The sequence below is a fragment of the Ambystoma mexicanum genome, chromosome 3p (genome assembly GCF_040938575.1).
Source record: "Ambystoma mexicanum isolate Mex_15411 chromosome 3p, UKY_AmexF1_1, whole genome shotgun sequence".
NCBI lineage: Eukaryota > Metazoa > Chordata > Amphibia > Caudata > Ambystomatidae > Ambystoma > Ambystoma mexicanum.
The window spans coordinates 718,629,522-718,648,113 of NC_090925.1; the positions used below are offsets into that span (position 1 = coordinate 718,629,522).

The following is an 18,592-nucleotide window of genomic DNA, read 5'->3' on the forward strand; positions in this document are numbered from 1 at the left end:
AACTGTCTCAATCTTAGTTTTGTATTGAAGAGTATTGGTATATAATTTGCCTACTGCTAGTGAAATGTTTTGTAAATGATTGTGTAATAAATTAATACGTGTTTTACCAAGAAACATTGAGTATAAGTGTCTACTTGAACCACTGTGATTGAAAGTCCTCTGTGTAATTACTTGTACTGCTCACATTCTTAAGCCTGGCTGCTCGGCTTTCTACCAAAAACTGTGTGGTACAGAATACCAAAGGTTGGTTTGGCTAACACCTGTAGTCCTAATTGCAGTGGTCCCAGAGAGTACTGCATGCAATTCTGCCTAACACTGACCAAGCCTGAGCCCCCTCAGCAGAGTGCGGGACCCCAGAAGCAAGGACAGTCCACCTTGACAGCCACGAACCGCACCTATTGCTATTTGCTGTACTGCGTAACGGCCACTGAAAGTAAAGTTTGACGATTGCCAGTGACCGTGCAGGAGTCTCCTCGACGTCCTCCCTCTTGTCCCCACGACTGAGGCCCAGGAACAGCAAGATCTGCAGAACTGCACAGGAAAGGAAGTCATCAGCTGCATCTTTTTTTCTTTACCAAGGTACTGTGAAACAAGTCTAACTTGCTTCTTACTGTAGAAGTGCTGTAACTTCCACAAGTCTAATCAGCTTGTGGCCCTACATTTGATTCTTCTTTTCATCAAGGACTCCTAAGAACTTGTACAAAGACTTTTCCATTACTTACCAGAAAAGCTTTATCCTATCCAAGTCTTTTGCCCTGTCTGATTCAGAAACCCAGTGTACAGTATTGAAGTATATTTGTGTTACTATTCTATTGCTCGCTTCTGATGAAGGCTTTATAACTGATAAATAAAATTATTTGTTATGCAAGAATCCTTGTACGTTTATTTGAATACCTGCAATTGTGAATCTTTGTGTACTCCACTACAGCTCACATTTCCCCTCTTGAGATGAGCCTGGCTGCTCAACACACTACCATAACTGTGTAGTACAAGCTTATACCAAAGGTTGGGTTGCCAATACCTGTAGGCATAGTTGTTGGTAGTGCTCCCAGAGGGTACTGCATGCAAACGGGCCACAAACATAAGAAGGGTAAGCCTCATGGGCAAACGAGGTCAGTCTAGTGAATCCTCTGGTGCCAAACCAGAGGGAGGTCAGCAGAAGCTCTCATTTGTCGAAACGTCTGGAAAATGTTATGCTTGTGGGTCAACTGACCATGTGAAAGGGGATCCCAGATGCAAGGGTAAACCTTGGCCTTCATCCCTGAGGGAGAAGTACATATGGCAAGTGGAAACTTTCAACTTTTGGCTGAAGACCCCATTGGAGTCTGTTCCAGTGTTTCGTTAGTGTCCCTGGATCTGTGGGAACAGCAGAATGTAGATGTATATAACTCTATACCAGATGACGCATACGAATACTACAAGGACAGTGTACTTGTAAATGGTCAGGAGACCCTTGCTATTAGATACACTGGGGCCAGCATCACAGTGGTGGATGAAACCTTTTTCAAACCGGAGGATCTTGCTAGGGCACCCAAAGGCCCACTAAACTTGCTGGAGGCGCTATCCAGATGGTTCCAATACTACCAGCTCTCATCCAGTGCAACAATATGACTGTAAGAATACCTGTCGGTGTACAAAGTGAGGTGCCTGGGAGAGTCCTGCTGGGGAATAACTTAAAGGCTCTTGGAGTTGTATCAAGCACCCCCCAGCCGTCCCAGTAAAAGGAAGCAGGAGCAGACTAGGAAGGCCAGAGAGCTCACTTTAAATAACTCAGTGGGTTGTTAAAGAACCTATAACACCCAGTCCACAAGATAAGCCAACTTCTATTTCCAGGAAGGAGACAAAGGGGAAACCCAAGGTCTCGGGGAAACAAGAACGATAGCACTACTGTGCATCAAACTTGGACATCCCCCGAGAGGACAGTCCAAAGACACACCTGTGACTACATCACCAGCTGAGGCTGAGTGTGAGGTCCAACCAGAAGAGGTTGAGTCAGTTACTGATGACAGAGCTGGAAGACCTTCCCCTCCCCCCCCACCCCCCAGTTGGAGATCTGGATCCTAAAGACCATCCTGAGCTGCAGTCTTCACTGGCAGAAGGTGGCCGCTGTAGGGCAGACTTCAGCAGAGGTCAAAGTGTCCTACACTTAAGGACTTCGCCAACAGCAGCTTCCCAGCTGGAAGGGCAAAAGCCAGGGAAGCACAGGTTATACTGGGAAAATGGCCTCCTACAGTGAACCTAGTGAAACTACCCCAGGAGACTACAGAAGACTTGTAGTGCCCCAGGAGGTAAGACCTCAGTTTCTACAGTTAGCCCATGAGACTCCTTTAGCTGGTCACTTAAGCTTTAAGAAGACCAAGGAAAGGATTTCTCTTTATTTCTGCTGGCCTAAAATGGGGGCCGATGTAGATAAATTATGTAGGAGCTGTCACACTTGTCAGACATCTGGCAAGAGTGGAGCCAAGAATGTGGCACCTTTGGTGTCCCTCCCAGTGGTGGGACTCTCTTTTGAGAGGGTAGGAATCGACATTGTTGATACCTTAGATCCTCCAACATCTTCAGGCAAACTATTTTATATTGGCTGTGGTAGACCGTGCTACCAGGTATCCGAAGCCGTACCTATGGGGACTGTCACACCTCAGGCTGTGGCTTACGCCCTACTTGGTATTTTTACCAGAGTAGGTTTTCCTAAGGAGGTTATCGCTGACGGGATCCAACGATGTCCCACTACATGGTACTAGCCTACCATCCCCAGACCAATGGGTTGGTAGAGAGGTTTAATATAACTATGAAGAACATGTGTGCTTTAGAAGAACCCCTTAGAAGAAAGTGGGACTGCCATGCCTTCGCTTTGCTTATAAAGAAGTCCCTCAGGAAGGGGTTGGATTCAGTCCCTTTGAGCTTCTCGATGGTCATCCGGTTAGATGTCCATTGACCCTAATCAAAGAGGAGTTAGATAGTGCTCCTTCCCACAAGTGTCACGTCCCCTGGCCCACAACCCCACTGGCATGGCCAGGACTTTGGGTTCAATTGGTGCCTTGCACTATCTTCCTGGAGTCAGTCCTGACACCTTTGGTGCCAGGCTCATGTGCATAATAGGGAACCTCCTTGAAGGGACTACTTTTTCTGTGGGGGCCTGCAGCCAACATGGAGGCACCCACAGTCTAGTTCCTAAGAACCATACTGTGCGGTGCAGTGTTTTCAGGTGTGGTAGCCCTGACTACTTTACAGAGGGCTATATAAACCACACCCAAGTTACAGAGCGTGCTTCGCGTTATTCTGCATCCAGCAGCCTAATGCTCATCGTGTCCAGTGACCTGATACTGGCGATCCTTGAACGGATCTGCAGAGGAGAAAAAAAACTCATTATTAGTCTCTACTTACCTACAAATTCCATCCCACTTCTGTTCATCGTTCTTCCATCCTTCTGCTCCTCGCGATCACCCATCCAGTCAGCAGCTTCGGGGCACGACGAACGCACCGGAACGAAGCAACCTAGAGAGAAAGACAACGTTAAAACAAGTAAAGTACGGCGCTAGCCGCTGTCATCACGAGAACCTCACCTGGTTGGGCAGTTCTTGGCTGGCATCATTCCGGAACACATCGCACACCAGGAAAGACCACCGCGACCTGGAAAGAAAGAGTACAGGTTAAGAAATAAAGGACAAAATAGCGCCGCACTTCGCATTACCTACCAAAATTGCAGTACGCTCTTGCGTCCTACATTCCGGCAACAGTCCGATCCCAGCTGTGCACTCCAGAACCTCCGTTCACCTAAGGGGGGATAAGAAAAGACACTAAGCACAAGAGAGAAAGGCAAGGTAATATAAAGACTGTGGCAATCAGACTTACCTGCCTTAAAGGACACTTAAATGGGCTTGCACCAGTGAAGTTAACTTGGTCGCTCCAGCCCACTGAAAACTACGCACCCCTGCAGAGAAGGCAGGATGGAGAGCACACCAGACATTACTACAAGGTGAGGAGAGGGCCATCGGGTAGAACCCAGGGCAGGGGGGAGGAGACTGAATCTGGTCCCAATTCCAGTCCTCCTGTGCTTTCAGGCCCGACTTGCATCGGAGGCACCATCTCGGATCGGGAAGGGGTCCAGGGCGAACCCAGCAACCAGGGCTGAGTGACGTCCCCATGGATACCAGGTGAGCGTAACACAAGTCAGTGAGAGTCACTGACTGTGTTGGGTCTCTGAAGGAGAATGACACACATGACAGGAGCTTCAGATAACTTGAAAGCAGGTCCGGCTCTGGTGAAGCATTGGCATGACCAGAAGGCCAACATGGTTGAGTTTACTCAAGACCAGCTAGTTATAGGTATGGTACCTACAAGGCAGAGGGTCTTACAGGACAAATGGATTGGACCCTTCAAGGTTGTGGGAAAACTTGGAGAGGTCAATTATTTGGTGGACTTAGTCAAGCCTAAGGAGGCCCCCAAGGTCAATCACCAACCGCCTAAAGGCCTAGGTCTCTAGACCAGAACTGGGTGCTTTGCTTCTAGCCTCTGCTCAAGAGGAGGAGAGTGAGCCTCTATCTGATCTCCTCAGGGTACAACCTTTATATGGAAAGATGGGAGTTAATCTCCCTTCTGCTTTGACACTGGAACAGGAGGAGTGCAAGGCTCTGTTAAATCAGTTTGCCCCTCTGTTTTCACTATCACCAGGCTTGACCCCTTGGGGCCAGCATGAGATTTTCGCTGGTGATTGTTTACCTTTAAAAAGCAGACATTACAGAATGTCAGACCATGTAAGAACCCACATAAAGGAAGAGGTCAACAAGATGCGTGATCTTGGGGTAATAGAGCCATCTACCAGTTCATGGGCTAGTACAGTTGTACTAGTACCAAAGGCAGGATCCAAGGAGTTGAGATTGTGTGTGGACTATAGAGCCCTTAATGCAGTCACTGTGACTGATGCCCATCCTTTACTTAGGACAGATGAGCTGGTGGACAAGTTTGGTTCAGCCAAGTACCCCAGTACATTTGACCTAACCTCAGTCTATTGGCAAATAGCTCTGACAGACCATGCCAGGGAGAAAACTGCATTTTCAACCCCTGGAGGCCTCTGCCAATTTAAGATTCTGCCTTTTAGACTAAACAAATGCACCTGCTACATTCCAAAGGATGGTTAATCAAGTTCTGAATGGGATGGAGGACTTCTGCATGGCATACTTGGATGACATTGCAGTGTTCCGCCCTAATTGGAAAGAACATATTGACCACCTGGGCTATGTATTGCAGGCTCTTGAGCAGGCCAATTTGACCATAAAGGCAAGTAAGTGTCAAACTGGTCTACTTTGGACATGAGGTAGGAGCTAAAATAAGGCCATTGCCTAGCAAGGTACAAGCTGTACAAGACTGGGCCACCCCTACTGCTCAAACCCAAGTGAGCCTTTTTAGGTCTCACAGGTTACTATAGGAACTTCCTTGAAAACTGTGCGAGCATAGCTTCTCCCTTGAATGGGATCTCCTCCCTCAAATTCCCCAAGAAGGTCAGGTGGATTGAGGAGTGCACTAAGGCATTTGAAGGATTTACGAAAGCCCTTTGTCAAGCTCCAGTCTTAAGAGCTCCTGACTAGAACCAATCCTTTATTGTACAGACAGATGCTTCCAATACAGGTGAGTCAGCTGGATGAGAAAGGCTGGGAACACACAATCTGCTTTATCAGTAGAAAACTGAAGGACCCTGAAACAAGGTGGGCAACCATAGAACAAGTGTTTTGCCATTGTGTGGTCATTGAAGTTTAGACCATACTTGTATGGATCTACTTTTGTGATTCAAACAGACCACCAACCCTTGATGGTTGATGCAGATGAAGGGAGAGAATCCTGAATTGTTAAGATGGTCAATCAGCCTACAGGGGTTTGATTTTACCATTGAGCACAGGTCACGGTGTAATCCCCAAAATGCTGATGGTCTCTCCTGAAAGTATGATCGACTGGAGTAAGGAGATTCATCAGGGTGGATTCAATCCTCCTGTCCCTTAGTCTGGGGTTGGGGGGGATGGGAGGGGTTGTCGAGTGTTGAGGAGAATCCTCAAATATGTCCTAAATCCCTCCACCTTAGAGACCCCCAGGAACTTTGACGGATTTTTGAGGACATGATTTATTTTTTACCTGGAGAGAGTAAGCATGTAGTTTAATGTGATCTTGTACAATGTTTCTTTTGGTTGTGGAATCTGACAAACTGCATAGGCATCATCTGTTATATTGTATCACACAGCACCTTCAGTGCAGTGGCACAGGGAAGTGTTTCAGATTTCCCCAAGGTTTGAATACCTTCTCTTGGTGAAACTACTGCTTCCAAGAGCAGTAAAGTGAAATTGACTTTAATTACCTTTGTAACTTTCTAGACCCAGCACACACTATCATACAATAGGGTGCTGGAGGTGCTACCTAGTATCCCCTATGTCTAGCTTCTCATGTAACTTTGTGTTGCCCTTTCCTCACTGAATGGCTGGTGGCAGTGGTTTCGTTTTAACTACTGTGGTAAGCATTTACCTCCGGGCTGCGTTTGCAGCTGCAGTAAAGCACCGATGGGTGCCATTTTTGTCAAAATGGCCCGGTCTTCTTTTTTCGCCATTTCTTTGTGGAAAGGTCATTCTTGAGATTTACTCTGCGCGCCAAATCAGGTTTGGTCCCATTGTTCATTTTGCTTTTGGTGGGACACCGCGCAAAGGAAAGGTAAGTAGGGTGGTGGGGGTATGTTGTGTTGGTGGATGGCCGTGTGTTGTGGGTGGGGGTGTATGTATGGATTGTTTTTTATTGGATGTTAGCATGGGAAATGTACGAACATTTGTAGTGCATACATTTCTCATGCAAACATTTCCGTCACTGACCTTTCTGTGACAGAAAAATCACGTAGATCAGTCTGGGGTAGGCAGGGTGTGTGAGAGGTGCCCAAAACTCCCTGTGCTTAGTATCCTAGGAGGCCAAATGCACTCTATTATGATTGGCTGGCTGTCCAGCAAGGACAGCCACCCTGCTGGGTGGGTGACCACTAGGCTGGAATGAATAGGAGAGAACCGAATAAAAGGTGATTCTTTTGGCTTGAAAGGCAGTCGACCACTGGACGAAGGAACTGGAGAACTTGATGAGGACGCCTGCTGAACTCCTGGACCGTTGGTTTGCCCGGTGAAGCCCTGCTACAGTGCTGAAACTCCACGTTTGCATCGACGGAGAAGCCCCTGCAAGGACGACTTCTCCCCTTGATTTGGTGGGACCAATCCACTCCAAAGTAAGCCACCTGGACATCCATCTCGGAGCTGGTTGAATTTCCAGAGTTGCTGCTGGAAACTATATAGCCTGGGACAGGAACACCATATTGTGTGTTGCTTTTAAGCTGGCATAGAGCTCCAGGAAGATCCTCCGGACTCCCAGGGAGCAGGACTGATTGAGCCGGAGCCCCCTTAACAGAGTGCGGGACCCCAGAAGCAAGGAAAGTCCATCTCAACAGCCAGGAACCGCAGTGTTGCTATTTGCAGTAGACGCAAGGAGCTGAAACACTTAACAGCCACTGAAAGTGAAGTTTGCCGGTTGTGAGTTCTGACCATCCCAGTGCAGGAGTCCCCCGACGTACTCCCTCTTGCCCCCACGACCGAGGCCCGGGAATACTGGGATCTGCAAAGCGCACAGGAACAGGAGTCTTCCACTGCTGCTTTTTTTTTTTTATTTAAAGGTACTGTACAACGTCTGAGAGAACCTTACCTCTTGCTGTAGAGTTGCTTGCATCTTCTACTACTCGCAAGTCTAACATCTTGTGGCCCTACATTGATTTCTTTTTTTTTTTTCTTCAAAGACCTTTGAAGGCAAGTAGAATAAGGTGCTTCAGCCCATATAGACTCTTGCCTATTGACTTTGGCTCAGCCTGTTTTAACTGTTACTTTTATTGGGGGATCTGAAAGTATTTGTCTGCTAAAGAAATATTTGTGGTATCTTGTTTGCTCTAATAATCTTTCCCTTTGATTTGCTCTTAACTAATTCTGAATGCCTACAGTAATACATTAATGTCAACAGCATCCTAGCAATTGAAGTCACCTGTGGGTGTAGGTCTCTGCTGTATGCCATCCCAAATGGGTATTTACTCAAGTGTATTTGTGTGGTGTTTTACAGTGCTCCCTTCTGAAGAATGCTTATATTAACTGACTGGTAAATAAATTAATAATGGTTTTATCAAGAAACCCTGTGTAAGTTTTCGAGGGGATTGGGTCCGACGATGTAGTCCAAATCTATGACAGTAATCACCACGGCTGTGGTGATTACTGTCATAGATATGGAATACGTCGACGGACCATCCCATCGAAAGAACGTTACCAGGTAAGAGAGTAACTTGTTCTTTGCTTGGATACTTGTCACTGTGAATCTGTGTAACTCCCCTACAGCTCACATTGACCCCTCTTGAGATGAGCCTGGCTACTCATCCACTCTACCAACCTGTGTACTACAGACTTATACCAAAGGTTGTATTACTATTGGCAGGAAGTCAGGGTTGTTGTTGTGCACCCTATGGGCACTGCATACAATCGTGCCTAACATGGCACAACAGTGATTTTCTACAAACTAATTTTGTGCAAGACATTTGTGCTATATAATCAGTGCCTCCGCTCCATAGACATTGTTCAAATTGACTTTGGCTGTCCTGGCTCCCTGCAGATTCTTCTGGCCCATTGAATTGGATTCAAACTGTCCCTCATACGTGATGCATTTATTTTTAACTAATATTTGCTGGGAAAGCTTATAACTAGACTTCGTTGGGAGATTGGAAAGTGCTCACTGTTAGGCAAGATTGTATACAGTACCCTTTTGGTGCACTACAACAACCTGACCTCCTGGCAATAGAAACCCTGTGTTGAGAAGCCAGGCTTCTCTCAAGAGGGGTCAATGTGAGCTGTAGGGGAGTTGCACAGAGATTCAGTGACAAGTAGTCAAACTCTTACACACAAGGTTTCTTGAATAAACAATTTGTTTGCTCCCTTCTGAAGTCTAATTGACTGAAGTAATGTAACACAACACACCAGTGGATTTCAAAACACACTCTTAAGTTTCTAAATCGGTAAGTACCCTTTTGGAATAGCCCACAGACACAATCTACACCCTGAGGTGACTTCAATAGCTTGGGTGCTGGGGACATTGATATATCACTGTTGCATTTAGAATATTCTTAGGAATGGGTCAAAGGAAAAAGTTATTAGAACAAACAAGATATAACATCTTCTTAAGCATGCAAATACCTTTGGATCCCCCAAGCAGAATCATTCAGTGGAACAGGCTAGGCCAAAGTCGATGGGCAAAAGTCTATATGGGCTGAAGCCCTTCTGGTAGTGGGCAATCCTCGGATGTCCCAGCTGATTTCCCTGTGAAGCGACGGTAAGCGCACTAAAACTGCGCATGCAAATTCGGAAATAGCGCTCCCAGCCACGCGCGCCGGAATTGCCTCTATCTGCCTCCATATTTGCCCTCTGTGACTTATTGCACCTTGCCACCCTGTCCCAGTTGCCCTGCCCTGGGGTCCTTTGTGCTTGTGGATGCCATTGCGGTGCACGAGGAAGGAAGCACCTTACAAGATGGCCGTCCGCCGAGATTCACTGCCTTCTTTATCCTAACCCCAGCCTCAGGCCTCCCTACATGGCTCTGATTGGCTTTCTGGCCGTTTTTCACCAGCCTATCCAGTGAGTCGACAGGCGAAAGCCGGCCCACGTCTGCAAGGCCCAAGGAGACAAGGCCAGCACCTGTCCTCAGCCTGTCACCAGCTGTCTGCCTCTGCATGAACCCCTGCACCTTGGTATTAAGGTAACATTACAGCCCGAGTGGCTATCGGACCATTGTCTGCTTTGTTTGAACACCTGTCCCTGAACTACTCCTCTTGCCCATGTGTACACGCCACCTACCGACTCATAGTGCTATCCTACTTTCACTAGCCTGCTGTGTCACAGGTGCACGCTCGAACTATATTTGCTTCTTAACTATGCTCAGCGACCTGTACTCCCATCTCCCTTTACTCTCGTCTTCACCTCCTCCCACAGCCACATATTCACCTTGATGTGTTCATTACTGCTGCACTGTATGTGTTATCTTTATTGCTGCACTGTACTATGCCACAATCATGCGCATGTGTTCTATGATACACTTGCTTCTTTGGTGAAACCCCTCATATTTGTGTCTTTTGAACTGCTGTCCACACTTCGTGGCACCACATAGGTATTGACCTTACTCCATAATTTACCCTGCTGCCCTACTTGCATTACCTTATCAGGACTGTCTAAACGGCTTATCAGCTAACTGTTACCCTGCCTACATGCCTCACTTGTATTAACATATTTTGTCGTTGCCTATTGCCACTGCCACACTCGTGCTGCTTGGCGGTGAGCTGGCCCAAGTGCCTCACCTGCATTGACCTACTTTGTTTATTCTTGCTGCCCAATTGTGTTCTGGCCCAGGTGCCTTACCTGCATTGACCTACTTTGCTTACTCTTGCTGCCCAATTGTGTTCTGGCCCAGGTGCCTCACCTGCATTGACCTACTTTGTTTATTCTTGCTGCCCAATTGTGTTCTGGCCCAGGTGCCTCACCTGCATTGACCTACTTTGCTTACTCTTGCTGCCCAATTGTGTTCTGGCCCAGGTGCCTTACCTGCATTGACCTACTTTGTTTATTCTTGCTGCCCAATTGTGTTCTGGCCCAGGTGCCTTACCTGCATTGACCCACTTTGTTTATTCTTGCTGCCCAATTGTGTTCTGGCCTAGGTGCCTTACCTGCATTGACCCACTTTGTTTACTCTTGCTGCCCAATTGTGTTTTGGCCCAGGTGCCTAGTTGCCTCACAAGTACTGCCTTATTCGTGTTGACCAACTGGTACCCGGAATAGGTGCATTTATTAGCACCGCCATATCCCTGCCGCTTAACTGAGGAAGATGTTAATTCTAACTATTCTGTTTTGCACTATGGCTGCTACATTACATACTGGTACTAGAAGCCTAGCGTGCTTCACTGAGCTCCCTCTAGCACCCATACTAGATCCTAGCCCGTTCAAACTGACAAATACAGCTTTACATTATGCTACGCCCTCACAACCCGCACTCCATATTGCCCCAGGGCCAGCATCCTTTGCTTCCCGACCTTGTGCCACGTCTAATAGAAACCTTAGACTCCGCGCCAGATTAACAAAATTACACGAACCACTAAGAAGATCCCTACCTCCCACCAACCTGAAGTCTAACCTTCAGTATACTTTGAAACCTATTCATTCTAATTTATCACCTTCACATTCTATCGCCAATACTAATGCCCACCAAACCAATAATCATAAACGGAAATCAAGCGATATCACAGCTAAGCCTGTCCAGGTCAAAACTGTTACTGAGGCCCCCTCCCTTAAAGGAGCACTTCTCAACGCAAGATCGCTTGTCGCCCATGCCCTTGACATTGCTGATCTAATCACAGAAGGTAATCTTGATTTCCTTGCGATTACCGAGATATGGCTACATAACGCAGCAGGACCATCGCTTATGCTAGCCATCCCAGATGGCTACACAATAGCCAGACAAGACAGATGGTGCACGAGGAGGCAGTATCGCTATCATCTCCAGAATGTGCCTATCCCTCAGACTAGCCCCTACCCAATTGTCACAATCCTGTGAATTTCTATCTGCTAAATTCCAGATAAATAATTCTCAATCACTCACCATCCATCTAATATACAGACCGCCGGGTCCTCTTGGCACTTTCGAGGAGGACCTGCATAATATACTTTCTAATAACCTCAAACCAACCTCTCAATTACTCCTATTAGGGGATCTCAACATAGGCTTTAATGACCTCATGGACAAAAATGCTACAGACATAGCTAACTCAATCACGGCATTAGGCTTGTCTCAAAAAGTCAATAAACCCACCCATTTGAAGGGGAGAACATTGGATTGGATAGCGGATTATAACTGCAGTTACTATCTCATCCATCACTCCTCTTTCCTGGACAGACCACTGGTGTCCTTTCACTTATCTACGACCAGACCCACTCCTACTGCCCCCCTACGAGCGCCACCATGTCTTACAAGAAATAAAGAGTATTACAGTTGATAAAGTAATCCCTGCGATCCTTTCCACTCTAAATGCTTTACCAGAAAATCTAGATCCTAGCATCCTAGTCCATGAATTCAACAATATCATGCTCACTACATTGGACAAAATTGCCCCTCTTAAACTCAGATCTAGCAAACCCAAAGCCCACTTAAATAAATGGTTCACGCCACAACTTAGAGACCTACGCCTTTTGAAAAGAAAAAGCGAAACCAACTGGAGACTTTGCCCCTCCACCGATAATAAAGCCAAATTAACCTTGCTCTCCTCACACTATAAGAATGAAGTCTGCCTGGCTAAACATAATTCTTATGACGAGCGCATCGCCAAATCCAACTCTAGCATGAAGGAACTCTTCTGTATACTAAAAGAATTAGTCACCTATAGCCACACCCGATATCTGTACTAAGGATAAATCCTGGTGTACAGACATCCAACAGGCATTATGAAACAAAATTAACATGCTCCAAAACTAAATCCAGCACAAAAAAGAAACCCTGAATCTACAGCATTCACCTAAAAACCCTCTGCCTAGCGACCCACCGAAGACACGCGATAATATCTTCCATTTCACCAAAATGTCTACTCTGGAAGTAGAAAAAATCATCCTCTCATTGAAGCCTTCTAATTGTAAAGGTGACATCTGCCCTGCGCAACTAATAAAAGATGCTGCCAGGGAACTATCTCCGTTCATTGCTAAACTGATTAATGCCTCCTTTACTTCAGGCTCCATCCCTGCCAACCTAAAACAGTCTTGGGTGCTCCTTCTCCTAAAAAAACGGACATTAGATCCCCTCATCCCCACCAACTACCGCCCCATTACCACTGTACCATTTTTACTCAAAATATTGGACAAAGCTGCCTATAACCAAATTCAGAAACACTTAGAACGGCACAAACTCCTAGGAGACAGACAATCTGGTTTCCGCCCTCTATACGGAACAGAAACTGCCCTTATCGATTTAAAATCCCAAATTGATGAGCTGAGAGACAAAGGGAAGTCAGTACTTTTGCTCCTACTTGATCTCTCAGCTGCATTTGATCTTGTGGACCATAAGATCCTCTGTAGACGCCTAGATTCTGCTGCTCACTTCTCCCCTGAGGCTATCAGATGGATTGAATCATTCCTGAGTGAGAGAACCATGAGTTTTTTCTCTTCTTCGGCAGCTGCAGACCCTACCCCTATCCTGTGCGGTGTTCCTCAGGGTTCTTGCATCTCTCCAACTCTATACATCATCTTCACCAGGCCCCTGTTCGATGATTTGGACCATCTGGGTATCATCTACACCAATTACGCAGATGATACACAGATTCTCCTCCCGCTTTCTGGGGACTATATCAAGGACACGGAGTTGGTGAACAGGGTATATCTTATCATTCAGGCATGGATGGCCACTCATGGCCTATGCCTGAACGAAGATGAGACCGAGTTGATAATCATGGGAACACATGCCAACATCAAAAAACTAGGTCAGGAATTTTCCTCATTCAACATCGATGGAAATACCATCAAAGTCTCCAAGGAAGTAAAAACCCTTGGCCTCTACCTGGACTCCACCCTGTCCTTTGATAAACAGGTAAAATCCCTGGCCTCCACCACAGCCTACACCTGCAAGCTGATCAGAGCTGGCAAGCCATTCCTCTCTAATGACAGCTGCTTGATCCTGGCCAGAGCGTTAATACTATCTAGAACTGACTACTGTAATGCCCTATACAGTGGGGCTAGTAAAAATACCATCAAGCGGCTTCAAACATTTCAAAATAATGCCTTGAGAGCAGCACTTGGCATAAACATAAGAACCCATATCTCCTCCATTAGACGCCAGCATAAATGGCTGTCTACTGGTAACAAAATACAGCTTAAGACCCTATCACTGACTCACAAAGCTCTAAATAACGCTGCCCCTAGCTACCTCACAGATAAACTTCATCGAAGAACCTCTCTCAGACCTACTAGAGCTGGCAATGCCAATTGCTTGGCCATACCTAGATACAGACTCACCACTATTGGTGGTAATAGCTTCCCAGTGAAGGCTGCTAAATCTTGGAACCTACTGCCACCTGATCTAAGAGTAGACCAACCTTTCCCACTTTTCTGAAAAAATGTCATCAAATACCTCATCTCCACCGACCCCTAGTCTCCTACCTTTAGGTCTACTTCGTACCTTGATCAATTGAGTCTCACTCGCCTTTATATTCTCATTTAAACCTTGTGCCTCTCTGTAACCTGTATACTTGTACATTGCATATCTTTGTAACCACATAAGTCCTTATTGTATATGGTGTATATTTTATAACTACCGATACTATGTAAGCCTTTATTGTATATATTGTATCTCTTGTAACTATGTAAGCTTTGCATTTTCTTACTGCGCCCTGTTACTTACGGGTCTGGTGCGCAATAAAAAGTGAATAAACAAACAAGTCTTTGCGTAATGTTTTAGAAGTGCTTGAAGAAAAATCATCAATATAGGGCCACAAGCTGTTAGACTTGTTAGTAGTAGAAGATGCAAGCAACTCTACCATAAGAGGTAAGTTCTCTAAGACTTTACATTACCTTTTAGATTGAAGAAAAGTGCAGCAGATAACTTCTGTTCCTGTGCAGCTTTGCAGACCTCACTGTTCCTGGGCCTCAGTCGTGGGGATAAGAGGGGGAACTTCTGGAGACTCCTGCACTGCAATGGGACGGTCACCGCTCGCAACCGGCAATCTTCAAACAAGTGGCACTTTGGTGTTTCAGCTCCTCGCGACTACTGCAAATAGCAACACTGCGGTTCCTAGCTCTCGAGATGGACTTTCCTTGCTTCTGGGGTCCCGCACTCTGTTAAGGGGGCTCCGGCTCGGTCAGCCCTGCTTCTTGGGAGTCCGGAGAATCTTCAAAAAGCTCTAGGCCAGCTTAAAAGCAACGCACACAATCTGGTGTTCCTCTCCCTGTCTATAGGGTTTCCAGCAGCAACTCTGTGGAAATTCAACCAGCTCTGAGATGGATGTCCAGGTGGGTTACTTTGGAGTTGATTGGTCTCACCAACTAAGGGGGAAGTCGTCCTTGCAGGGGCTTCTCTGTTGATGCATACTTGGTGTTTCGGCACTGCAGCAGGGCTTCACCGCGCAAACCAACGGTCCAGGAGTTGCAGCAGGCATCCTCTTCAAGCTTCTTCGGTTCCGACGTCCAGTGATCGACTCTGCCTTCCAAGCCAAAAGACTTGCCTTTTATTCAGTTCCCTCCCATTCATTCCAGCCTAGCTGTCACTCACCCAGCAGGGTGGCTGTCCTTGCCGGACAGTCAGCCGTCCAATCGAGAGTGCATTTGGGGTCTCCTAGGAGACTAAGCACAAGGAGTTTCGGGCTCCTCCCTAACTTACTGCCTACCCCAGACACGGGTTTCACTCTTGAATCCCGCCAAAGGCGAAATGAACAAAGAGACCAAACCTGGTTTGGCATGCAGAGCAAATCTCGAAGGACCTTTCCACAAAGAAATGGCGAAAAAAGACTGAGGGCCATTTTGACAAAGATGGCCCCCGTTGATGCTTTACTGTAGCTGCGAACGCAGCCCCTGGTAAAGGCACACCATGGTAGTTCAAACGAAACTGCTGCCACCAGCCATTTAGTGCGAAAAGGGTAACATAAAAAATGTTACATGAGAAACAAGCCAAAGGGATACTTGATAACCCCCTCCAGCACTCTATTTTAAGATGGGGTGTGCTGTGTCTAGACTGTTACAATGGTAAGTAAAGTCAATTTCACTTTACTGCTCTTGGAAACCGTTTATCCAAGAGAAGGTATTAAACCTTTGGGAAGTCTGAAAGACTTCCCTGTGCCACTGCACTGAAGGTGCTGTGACACAATGTAAATGATGCCTATGCAGTTTGTCAGATTGCACCACCAAAAGAAACGTGTATAAAATTGCATTAAAATGCATGAGAGAGTGGGGGGGGAAAGGGTCCCTCTCTCCAGGTTAAAACATCAAGTTCTCAAAATCCAGCAAAGTTGCTGGAGGGTCTAAGGTGGAGGGAATTGGCACACTTCTGAGAATTCTCCCTAACAAGTAGCAAAAGTCAGTTGCTTAGAAAAACTGGGCAAACAGGTGAGTACTTTACTTCTGAGTTAAATGAGGGTACAGGGTCTTCGCAGAAGACGCCCTAGCAGGATTCTACCAGTGAGACTGGGTGCAGTGGATGAGAGACCTCCCCATCACAGAAAACAACCGACAGCTACACAGAAATCCTAACCGGCTTAAGGTAAGTAAATACCCAAGCCAACACAGTACCTCCAGCATTGAAGAGTTTTGCAGCAGGATCATTTCAGGGTCTGCAGCCAAATACCCAGTCAGTGGATTCCTTGTCATGGCGACTGAAAACAAGACCTCAGAAGGGATGTTGCAGCAGGGATTGATGAAGTCTCTAGGCAAGGTTTCCCCTCGTGGCTGAATGCGATTCTGCAGATTGGCACCTTTTCAGGGAGCACGGAAGACCGAAAATCGCGGTTGAATTCCTCGTCGTTATAAAGGTCCAGCACTCGGTTGAGGGGACTTTTCGGTCTCTGTTCGTGTCGCTGGAGATCCACCGAGATGCCCATGAAGTTTCAGCGATATTTGGAAAACCGTGCACCGCACAGTGACTCGAGGTGCAAGGTTATTGGGGTATTGCAACAACGCAAGGTCGCAGCAATGCATGGGATGGCTCAAAATGCAGGTCTTGAGTCTAGTAGGTCTCACCAGGTTCTGGGTCAGGGTCGTCGTTTTAGGAGTCCTTAGGTCGATTGGAAGGCAGGGCTACAGCAGGCTCCGGTTACACAGCAGGCTCTCCAGTCGCTGGAAATGGTCTCAGCCACATTTCCTTCCTCTTCAGTTTCAGTTCCAGTGGTTCTTTTCTTCAGCTTCCAGGTACGCAGTATTTATCAGGAATTGCAACACAACCTCTGCATTCTCTCCCTGCATTTTACAAGGAGGAGCTGTCTGGTTGTCAAATCGGGACAGCCAGCCCCCGACTGGGATTTGTCCCCATTCAAGCAAGAAAAAGGGGTGGAGTTTTGGACTCCTCCCTCATTTCCTGCTCACGGACATACTGGAGCCTGGGCAGGGAGTCCAGGGGACTCCTGCCGATGGCACAAATCACACAAAGGAAATTTTCCACCCTGGATGTCAGGGAAAGGAACAAGAAATGACAAACACTAAAATGGCAGAAAAAGAAGACTGGGTTGTTTTGGTAAAATGGACACCCGTGGGTCCCTTTACTGCAGCTGTGAACACAGCCCGTGGTAAAGGTGCACCAAATTAATACACGGTATCACTGCCACCAGCCATTGAAGGTAAGCTTGTCACTGTAATTGAATTGTTAGTTTTAATGTGAAGGGGATACATTGTATCTCCCCAGTACTCCACATAAGGTGGGATGTGCTGGTTTCACTTTACAACATGTAAAAGACATCCAAAGATCCTTTCTACCCTTGAACTGTAGTTAACTCAAGGTTAGCACAAGAAAGTTAAAAGGGTAGCCCCTAGGGCAACCCAGCAACAACAGGCACTTTTTGCCAATACGTTAAAGAGGATAACTTTAAAAAGACACTGGAAAGTCTTAATGACACCCATAAAAGAGTTAACGATTGTGTGAGTGTGGAAAAAGGTTCCCACTACTGAGGTATTTTGGAAAATTATCCCAGTAATAAAGCGAAAAGTTCTGGGGTTGACGCAGGTTAAGATGATTTACCAGTTCTGTGCAAATGTTGCCCGACAGTGCTGGAGGGAAGGTGAGGACACAAGAGCACGAAGGAGGCAGACTTTTTGTTTCTCACACCCTCTGCCCACCCCTTCATTAGCTTGTTCAGAGTACAGACTATAATGACTGGAGGAGGAAGGAGGGAGAGACAAAGAGGAGTAATAGACAAGGAGGCAGGGACAATTAATTAAAAATACAATTCCAAGAAATGGCGTGAGGGTTCCACTATACACTGTCAATACCATCCTTAGTAACTACATTTTGGTGCTCTGTTTCGGATCGATCTACTAACCTTCACTCCAAAGTTCCATAATGAAAACTCCTGGGACATTAGGTTGCTGGCACAGCTTCTGGCCAACCCTCCTGCCACATCAGTAACCCATTACACCTCCCTCTAATCTACCAACACACCAAATAGCTCCTATTGACTCCGGTGGGCCCCTTAAAAATATAGAAATTAATCTTGGGCGACTGAACAGGAATAAGAATGCGGGTTGTTAATCCCTTAGCAGGCTACCTGCATCCACCTACCCCTAGGTCTTTGAGCTGTGCCACATCTTCCTTCCACCGACTACCCCTCCCACAAACCCAGTGACTGGGGAGGGGGGGTGCCTTAGCATACATAAGACCACTGCAAGAGGTATTCAGCAATAAAATAACAATGAAATCCCTGCTAACCATGTGTCGGAATATCTCCTATTCATCGCACCCTTTTCGTTCTGCTCTCTCCCAAACAATCCATTTGGAGTAATGTCTGCTAGTCTCACCTTCACTTTAGCGGCCCCCCTTACTTGGCTCT

At 46.6% G+C, this 18,592-nt stretch overlaps 1 protein-coding gene across 7 annotated transcripts in view; it reads left to right on the top strand.

The window, feature by feature from the left end:
• The window catches only part of LOC138580772 (C-terminal-binding protein 2), a 313,871-nt gene that overhangs the window by 229,182 nt on the left and 66,097 nt on the right, over window positions 1-18,592 (top strand). The window lies entirely within an intron of this gene.